Source organism: Cavia porcellus, unplaced genomic scaffold (assembly GCF_034190915.1).
Source record: "Cavia porcellus strain 051 isolate PalLab524CR breed Dunkin Hartley unplaced genomic scaffold, mCavPor4.1 scaffold_4, whole genome shotgun sequence".
NCBI lineage: Eukaryota > Metazoa > Chordata > Mammalia > Rodentia > Caviidae > Cavia > Cavia porcellus.
This window is the reverse complement of record NW_026947487.1, coordinates 100,887,006-100,896,938: the sequence shown is the minus strand read 5'-3', so window position 1 is coordinate 100,896,938 and position 9,933 is coordinate 100,887,006. Positions and strand designations below refer to the sequence as shown.

The 9,933-nt window shown below is 46.9% G+C and overlaps 1 long non-coding RNA gene across 1 annotated transcript; it reads right to left on the bottom strand.

The window, feature by feature from the left end:
* Positions 1-5,752: 5,752 nt before the first annotated feature.
* On the bottom strand, positions 5,753-8,921 carry LOC134475626 (uncharacterized). Its single transcript, XR_010046802.1, has 2 exons — positions 8,533-8,921; positions 5,753-8,061 (listed from the first exon to the last, which is right to left on the bottom strand). It is a non-coding gene; the product is annotated as an uncharacterized LOC134475626 (long non-coding RNA).
* Positions 8,922-9,933: the final 1,012 nt, after the last annotated feature.

Here is a 9,933-nt window from a genome sequence, read left to right as displayed (position 1 = left end):
TAGCAAAAAGATAATTGTAGGTCTTGACTTCAGCTACAAGAATGAGACGAAATGGGACATTTCGTGGGTCATTACCAAAGGTTTGGGTACCCTTGAGAGTCCCGAACTGTATTTATTATAACCACTATACTCTATGAAATACTTAATATTAATGCAGAGAAAAGGAAACAAAAATACGAGATCTGAAAAGTGACCAAACCAAATTGCTACTACCATGTTATTTCATTTCTTGGTGTCCCATTGCTCAGGATTTAGTGCTTGGAATAAAGCCATAAATAATAGATAATTTCAAAACAAAGATAGGTGAACTTTTCAATACAACTATTAGATTTTTGGATCACAAAAATCAATTTAAATTTCCTAAACTTGGAGAAAGAGGAGAAACAGGAAGCTAAGGACCTGATAAGTTACTTATTGCCCAGGCTTTTTTATCTTGAGACAAGATCTTGCTAAGGTCCAAGCTGGCCTCAAACTTGTAATTTTCCTGCCTCAGCCTCTCAGAGTGCTGGAATTACAAGCATGTGCCACCATGTGGGTCCTTAGACTTGAATTCTTAACCCTTAGAGTATCACATACTCAAAATGTAGAAAATGATTGTAACTAAGTGTACCTGGCATTGCATTGCTTTAATGACTTCTGTGTGTAGTGGTGCATGTCTGTAATCCTACCTACTGGAGAGGCCTAGGCAGAAAGATTGCAAATTTGAGACCAACCTGGACCTCAGCAAGATCTTGTCTCAAAATAAAAAAGGCTAGCTTTGTAGTTCCCCAAGCACCCTCAAGAGCAGTGGTGAAGGGCAGGCCATGCCAGGAAAATAGACCAAGATCTGTCTTTTAGGAGCTGACAGAAACCTTAGGGTTTTGTAGAAAAGAAGAACAAAGGCAAGGACTGGGGGTTGCATAGCTGGCTAGTCAGGCTGTGACCTGGTTGATGATTATCTCAGGTCTACCTCTTTGAAATGACAGCTTCTACTTGGGTGGGTGGGCAGGGCTAATCCATGAATGGTTTGCAAGGCTCTGCTTTTCCTGAAATTCAAAATGACTATAGATTTTGGACAATGACTGGTGACTTTGAGGCATTCCTCTAAGGAATCTAAAATTGGACATTAAACCAGGCGTGGTGGCACATGGCTGTAATCACAGCACTCTGGAGGCTGAAACAGGAGGATTGCAATGAGTTCAAGGCCAGCTTGGGCTACAGTGTGAATTCAAGGTCAACTGAATTACAGAATAAAACCCTATCTCAATAATAATATTAATAATAAATAAAATTGGACATTGTAAAAGCTATCTCTTGGATATCCTTCCACATACTGAAAATTACTTTATTCTTGGTGCCCTAAGACTTGAAGGAGGATGCAATAGGGTAGGTAAATTTGGGGTTGGTAAAGATTATACAAATAATCTTTTAGATAGACAATTCTCCAGTGATGAACATGCCTACACGCAGCTGAACAGGGCTCTGACCCAAAGTTTTGAGGTAATAAAGGAGACAGATATAAAATGAATACAGTGATGCCAAGCTTTATTGTGCTTTCAGTTATCCATTGGGCCTCTGCAGGTCCAGCCACTAGATTCCTGTTGCAATGCCTTGTTGGTTTTCATGAGATGCAAAATGAGATGCAATGGATGAAAAGAAAACAAGGGAGAGACAAAGTTATGGGATCAAGGGGCTACAGTCTCTAGGACTGAAGCCTCGGTTACAATTTTTTCTGACTTTTTATTAGTCTTTTTTTTTTTTTCAAAGAGCAGAAGCGGGATGTGGGAAGGGCGAAGTATAGAGAGGTGAAAACTCTTTCACCTGAAAGAGTTTAACTATTCCAGTGACCATATTTGGTTCTACCTGGCTTTCAGGGAGTTGATATCCACAAGCTCACTGCTGCGCCGCCACAGACGAGTACAAAACCAAAGGACCTACGCTAACCAGCCTCCCAGCCAATCAAAAGCCATGCATTTCGTTGTTTCTATGACAACAGTCTAGGCTCCTGAAAACAACCAGGCCAGTCCAGTACAGGCTGGTCCCGGGACAACTGGCTGGCGCGGAAGTAAGTGGCGCCTTACTAAGTGGTACCTGAAAAAGCGTCTTCCCACCCATAATGGTGCACAAAAGGCCGCCCCTCTGCTCGGGGGAAGGAAGATGCAGGCCGCAGCGGAGACTTGTCCCATCCAGGGGGAGCTCGATGGGCCCCTCTTTAAAATCAAATACTTTCCCTGTCAATGGGATCTTCAGTTCCACGCTCAGTCCGCGGTGTATCCAGACTTCCTGCTGTGCCTCCTCCATAACACGGGAACATCCAAGTTCCAGTCACCTGACACGTTCTTGAAATGTCCCGCCTTCTGGTTTCCACTAAAATCTGAGAGAGGAGATGCAGCCTGAAGAGTTGAGCTTGCACAGATCCAAACCTGCGACTTCCGGAGCAATGGGGAACCTAGGTCGCCGAGCGTTTTCTGCACAGCTGGGCCAGGACACACCTAAGGCGCTGATTGGGACCTCGCAGCTTCACTCCTTTTCCGCGAGGTCTGACGCCAAACTGCGAGCCCGCTCCGCTTCGTGTTGGTGCACGCCAGTCTCAGCGCCGGGTTCCTGTGCCTCCCTTAAGACCAGGCGCCTGCTTCGTCTGCACCGTTTTTAGGATATGTTCTCCAGGCTGTTGGGCTCGAGCGCCACCTGGTGGTTACTGCTACCCACGACTCTTCTATGCTGTTCACGTAACAATAATGCGAATTTGACAGTTTCTACTTGCTAGGACTAAATCAGGTTATTTTTTTTTTTTTTTGTCTTTTTTATCGGTACCAGGGATCGAACTCACGACTGCCTGCTTTCAAGGTAGGCGCTTATGCCGCTGAGCTAAATCCCCAGCCCCAGGTTATACTTTTAATATACACTATCTCAAGTTAATTTAACAACATGTGACATATTTTCATCTCCACCTTACCTGTGATGAATCAGTTTCGTAGAATAAAAAACTTGCCACGACCATTTAGTTACCTAGTGTCATACCTAAGGATCTAAGTGGCTTCTATGCTGTGCACTCTCCGAGGTCACAGCCTCTGACATTCGGCCTGCCTCTGACCCTGGAGACCAGCACAGTTATTCTCCAGGGAACTCATCTACTTGCCTAGCAGGCTCCCAGCAAAAACCTAGCAGGCTCTGAGACTAATCTGATGATCAACACCTTGTATGCTGGTTACCACAAGGACACCTTAAACTCTACCAGCAAATTCTTTCCTTACTCCCAATAGATTCACAGACCAAGTTTTCATTAATTAATATGCACATTTACTCATTTTATATATTATAATATGTATCTCTTTTTTCTCCTCCCTTTGTCAAACATCCCATTCCTCATGTCAGAATAGCACATCCCTTTTTGGGGGGGAGATATTCTCTCCTGTGCAGTTCTACTAAAGTGACAGTCACAGCCTTCCAAATGACTCACACCAGGCCAATAGATCTTTCGCCTGGGTGTTTTATGCAGCTATTGGAAGAATGTGGTTGCCTTTTCCCTTGAGTTGTAACAGAGCTGTGAGAATTTGAGGCCAGCACATGGGACCCCAGGCTGCTGGCTAAAGGACAGCAAAGAAAAGAAAAAATGGGAAAATTGCAGGGAGAGAGAGAGACAGACAGACAGACAGAGACAGATAGAGACAGAACATCTGTGCTGGTCCTGAGTTAGCTGGCCTTATGAGTAGCTCTAGTCCTGCATTTCCATGGTTTAATTGCTGATGGTAATAACTTCCGCCTTTTTGTCTTAGATTATCTTAAAATAGGCTCTCTCACCATTGCAACCAAGCAGTCTTGGATAATAGTCGCATTATACTCCTCTAAACCAAAAATATTTGAAACAGAAGAAAACTCGCTCACTGATACAGTCATAACTAAATTTTTGTTTAACTATAAACTCACAAGAAGTTGCAAAAATAATATGCTGTGGTCCTGGGTATCCATCCAGGTGCCCCCAATGCAGCATTTTACATGAACTCTAGCATACTATCCAGACCAAGAAACTGATACCGGCACAACACACTCAACTAGTTCACAGATCTTGCTTGGATTTTTATCTTTTGTGCATAATCTTTTTTTGGTATGTATTTTTCTCAGATTGAGAATTGGACTCAGGGTCTTTCCACTGAGCTACATGTCCAGTCCTGTTTATTATTTTTTATGAAACAGGACCTCACTTATACTCCAGGTTGCCCAGTTGGGGCTCAAATTTGCAGTCTTCTGCCTCAGCCTAACAGAGTCCTGGAATTACAGGTGTGTGCCACCTCCCCCAGTCTTTTGTGTATCCTTATGGATAATTCCTTGACACCTTGTCACATGTATGTATTCATAAAACCATTATTCCTTTTCGGTGTTCAGTAATGAGTGTGAAGATCAAATTCAGGCCTTGTACATGCTAGGCAAATGCTCCACTGCTGAGCTATACTGGCAGCCTCATCTTTACATTTGATACAGAATTCTTGGGGCTGGGGATTTAGCTCAGCGGCATAAGTGCCTGCCTTGCAAGCAGGCAGTCGTGAATTCGGTCCCCGGTACCAATAAAAAGGAAAAAGACCAAAAAAAAAAAAAATTCTTATCACCATGAAGATAATTCCTCATGTGACTCTATAGTCATACATTCCCTGCTTCCTTCTCTGACCCCATGATCTATTTTCCACTTCTGTATTTTTATCATTTCTAGAATATTAAATAAATGAAATCACACACAGTACATGTGTGAGCTTTTTTTTTTTTTTTTTTTTTTTTTGAGGCGGTCATGGTATAGGTCAGGCTGGCGTCAAACTCATGGCAATCCTCCTGCCACAGTAAGCTTTGGAAATACCTAAGTCGTCATGTGTATCAATAGTTGATTCCTTTATATCACCAGCCATTGTTCTGTTGTGTTTAATACAGTTGCATAAATGGAAACTGTACCACTGTCTGCCATTAACTCAGTCTAATTGACTCATTGTGTGAGGGTAGATACTGACAAAACTAGACATATTATCCATCCAGTCCCACACACGGTGAGTCATAAATGTCTGGAGCCTTGTCACAGACTTCCTATGACAATGTTCAAGAAGGTTTGACCCTGCCAGCCACCCTTAAGACCAACCGTATTCTCTCAAGCCTTTCAAGCCCCAGAATGTGTTTTGCATTTGAACAAAAGTTCTCCGAGCAGCCGAGCAGCCGAGCAGCCGAAGCTCTCTGGATCTCTGCTGCCTCCAATGGTGTTCTCCTCCCTCCCTCCTGGGCCAGCCCCAGGGCTCCACACACACTTACTCCATCCCAGCTAAGGCTCCTCTGCCCAGCTAACGGATCGCCTCGGGGGCAGAGCAGTCCCTGCAGGTAAAAAGGACCAAGGTGCAGAAGCTTTGTTTGAGTTTTGGCTCCGCAGTCCAGCTGTCCCACAGAGCCCCCTGCTAGCAGTGGTTAATTGATGGAATGGGCCAGGAACACCCCAGCATCTCTTCTTGGCCTGGACCCCATGGCCTGGCTTACTTTATCCCAGACTCTTCACATGGGCTAGGAGTCAGGGGTGATGCCTACTCAGGGAAGGCTTTCCCAGAGTCCTCTGTGCTCTTGAGATGAGGATGTTCAATGACCTTGGGACACGGTTGGTTGTGTCTGACAGTTGATTCCACCTACCCCTCCCGCACACTAATTGGAATCTCAAACGTGCAGCCAAGCCGACCGCTCTGCTTGGGAATAACCCAAACACACGATAGAGGAAGGCAGAGAAAAAGTGAGGGGCTAGACACAAACACTATTTTCTCATGTTATATTTATTGAATTAATTGGGTTGGGTTTGGTTTTGAAATGAGGTTCCCCAATACTTCCCAGTCTGCTCTCAAACTCATGGCTTCAAACGATTCTCTCCCTGCCTCCACCTCCAAGTAGCTGGGAGTATAAGTGTGTGCCACCATGCTCAGCCATTATATCTTGAGTTTTAAAATAAACTGCAAGTTAAGTACTGTGCAAATATTCTGAGGTAGTTTTTGTTTATGACCAATGTTCCCCAACGTTACAATTGCATATGAAACCCGAGGGACAGAATCTGCCCAAGGCTTGGTAGAGACACGTCTGCCTGCTACACGGGCTTGAGCCCAGAAGGGTATTTCCCACTCATGTCCCCAGTAAATGGGGGCTGAGTTAACTGAGATCAGGGCTTCACTTTATTATAAAGAGTAATGGGTTTTGAAATTAGACCCACTTCTTTGTTTTATAGAGGAAATAAAAGCCCAGAGAGGGGAAGACTAGTTGGGAGAGGATTATGGGAGAGGATTATGGAACAGGAAGAAGAAGATGCATGTGATCAGTGAATGGGGTTCCTCAGTTACACTGTAGCACCATATCAGGTAGAGGCTGGTACTTAAAACAGTTTAAAGAAAAATAAAAACACACACACATACTTTGCTAGAGTGGCCTTTGATCATTTGCATAGCTTTCCTTTTTTCTTTCCCACTTTCTCTTCAGCTCTGTTTCCAGTTCTGCTGCTGTGTGGTCTGCAGGCGTCTTTCCCTTTCTGACCTTCCATTTCATCTGTGTAAGGACCGCGCTGGCGCGGCTGATGCAAATCCCCGTTTTATCTTTCTCCTCCAAGGGCTCGGTGTGACCCACGTGGAGGTAAGGAAACATGAAAGTCATCTGGCCCCTTTGTCTCTGCGTGGGCTTTTGTCGTGGGATAACAAACGTGCCTGGAGCTGACAGGCTCCGTCCTTCCAGAGACCCCGAGGCCAGACCTGGAGCGTTCTCTGTAGCTCCCTGCCGCTGCCGAGGGAAACACCGCCGCTGCTCAGCGGTTCCCATGGCGACCTGCCGGCGGGTGTAGGCTCTGTTGCCCCCTGGCGGACATTTTGGGGACCTGCAATTCTCTTCTCCCCTTGCCTAGAGAAGTGATTCACACACCAGATCTGGGTCCTTTAACCATTTGTCACTGAGCTGAGCCCTGGCTTCAGTTTCCTTTTGCTCCACCTTTCCCGCTGTTTTGCCCCTCCTCCCGAGCCCAGGTTTCTCTGGCTTTGTCGCCCAGGTTTAGGAGCCCTGAGCGTCCACCCCTTTCATCCTGTGGGGAATTAAGAAGGGTTGTCACCCAGGGCACTTCCAGAGTCCCTCTACACAGCACAAAAACCGAAAGTGCTGTGGACTAGCACTTTTCCCTCAGCTGAATGCCCCTGGTAACCCTTGAGTCAAACCTGAGTTCAGAGCTTGTTCTCCATATGACCTGCTCCTCTTCGGGATGAGACCCTTAGACAGGGCAGCACCACCAGCATCCAGTGTGTGCAGGGTGGGGAGCGCCTCTCCAGAGCTGGGCAGGCAAACAGAGCAGCCGGCCTGCCATGGGGCTGTGCCAGGTGGGGTGCAGAGGGTCCTGGAAACAGCACGTGGTGATGGGGATCCACCTTAGCCTGGAGGAAATAATGCCTGTTGTCACCAGGGTTCAGGAAAACAATTTAATACAGGACGCACATTTTATACAATTATTTTATATTAATTTGACCCAAAAAGTCAAACACAGAAAAAGTGCAGGAGATCTGTCCACACGCTAAAGACCGAAAGAATCCAGCTGAGGGCCTGGATCCCATGGCAGTGTCCTGCATGAGTCCAGCGGAAGAGCCCATGACAATGACTCGTGTAAGTCTGTTTCACAGATCTGTGCTGGGAAGATCCATAGGTCAGTGTTGGAAGCTAGAAAGTCTCTGCCTGCAGGGTGAAGGACTGTGCCAGCAGGCTGAGGGTTCTGTGCTGGAGCCAGGAAGCAGTGATCCAAATAAGGACCAGGGTGCCCTCGAAAAGTACCACAGCCATCTTCAGCAACAATGAGAACATCCAAGTTCATATCAGGAAAGCAGCTCAACAAGCTCCTCCAGGAGAACCAACACCACCACTTCTTCCTCTCCGGGTCTCCCTTTTATATTGTTGGCAGCAATCCTCAGGTGGGCCATCCACACGCAGCAGCATGCTGATTCAGTTCAGCTGGGTGTTAACCATCAGCCCTCCATCCACCACAGTGCCTGAGCTGAGCCTGACGGGAGGTGTTAGGTGGGTTGAAGGAGGTCTTCTCCAGACGCTGCATTCCTGAGAATGTGATATCTCATTAAGAGATCCCTGTGTCCCCTCCCTGCCCTTTTCCTCCTCTCATCTTGTCCCCTTTCCCCAGCCATTCTCTTCCAGCCCTACAATTGCAAAAAGTATCCCTTTGTTACTTGTGGTCCCATTTACCTGGACAGCTCTTGACTTACTTGCCTTACTGACAATCACCATAATGTCTGCCTTCCTCCATATTTTGTTCCTTTGAAGATCTACAGAGACAAAAACTTTGAGGCCCCTGTGCCAGTGTGACTTAAAAGGGGTCCTGAAAGTGCCAGATCTGGAGGCAAAATGTAAATTCTGCTCCAAGGAGCAGAAGAAGGGGCAGCAGTTGGGAGGAGGCAACGACCCCGGGGAACCTTGAAGTAAGGGTTGCCTGGGGGAGAACCCGGGTTCAAAGGCAGCCCAGGACCCGGCCCCTGAGGGAGGGGTCAGGGCTCTGCAGTTAGAGTGGCTTACAAGGAGACAAATGGTGAACTCGTTTGTCCTTCAGGCTCCGGCTTGATGTTCACCTTTCTAGCACCTTCCCGGACCTCTGTTTTAATTATGCATCTGTTCCATGAACCAGTGAGAGTTAGGCCAGCACGGCCCTGCATTCCAGCCTTCTGATCCTTTATTTGTCCCCTCAGCTGGCCAGGATCTTCTACAAGCTGGCAGAGGACAGGCCGTGGCTTTTTCTTAATCCTCAGGCTTTATCATTTCTCTCCAAATAGATGAATGAGTGGATAGGTGATTGGCTGGACAGCTTCTCCTTGTAAAATCAACAAATGAGGAGCACCCGCTGAACTGGGTTGTCATTCTCTGACTCCCAGACTCCCAGTTCCGTCCCAACACTGTCCCCCAAATATTTGACCATATGTTATTAAAGTGAATTAAAATTTGCTTGAAATAACCACAGACTTCCCCACACCCACCCTTGAGTCTACAATGACCAGATTACATCTCCAGGCACAGAAGTCTGACATTTGGTTGCAAAGTAATTTTCTTCTCATTTCCTTATGTTGCTAAAATATTCTATTTCTCTTCACTTCCCCTTTGTGTCCCCATTACTCACGTTCAGTTAAATTTATCCACTGCCATTTAATCATCTGAGAGAAGCTGGCTGATGTGGATGTTCCTAGGTCCCTGATTTTCCTCCTCAGACCATCTGTCTCCTCCTGGGCCACTCTGAGTACAAAGCCCAGCACCTTCCCCTGGGGCAGTGCTCTTAAGGCCCCCATCTTTGGACCTGGGGTCTTCTCCCCCCACCCCACAACTCAGGCTTCAGGGTTTCCCCTTTCCCACCACATTGAGTGCCCTCCTCTCACCCACCTCCTCCTCTTCTGCTTCCGGGAGTGGGGTTTTCATTTTGCTTCCAGACCCGGTACTTCTGGGGCCTCTTTCATTCAACTGAGGCTCTTTGGGTCTCAAACTTCTCTCAGTAGGTCTTTAAAAGTTCAAAATATCAAGCAGGGCATCCAGTAAATAAGGTGGTTGCTGGGTGCTTTCTTGGAATACTGCCACACCCACCATGCTGGCTGCAACACATCATCTTTCTCATTGATACTCAGAGCACAAAAGGAGGGCTTTCCTCCTCCTGGATCCCATCAGAAGACCAGAAATGCACCCCATGGCATGAGTAGAATCCCAACTTGGCCTCTTGTTGGGAGCCGCCGACACCGGTCGCCTTACTTGGCGGACGTAGGGCCTGTGGGTGGGAGCGGAGCCTGAGCTAGATTGCCCCTCCCATCGAGTGAGTCAAGTTGGCGCCTGCTTCCTGCCCCCTGATTGCGCTGGCGACTTAAACAACCCGCTCTGTAAGATAGTCTGCCTAGCAACAACTGATGTTAGCCAATCAGCCCGCATCGCGCGCTTTGAACT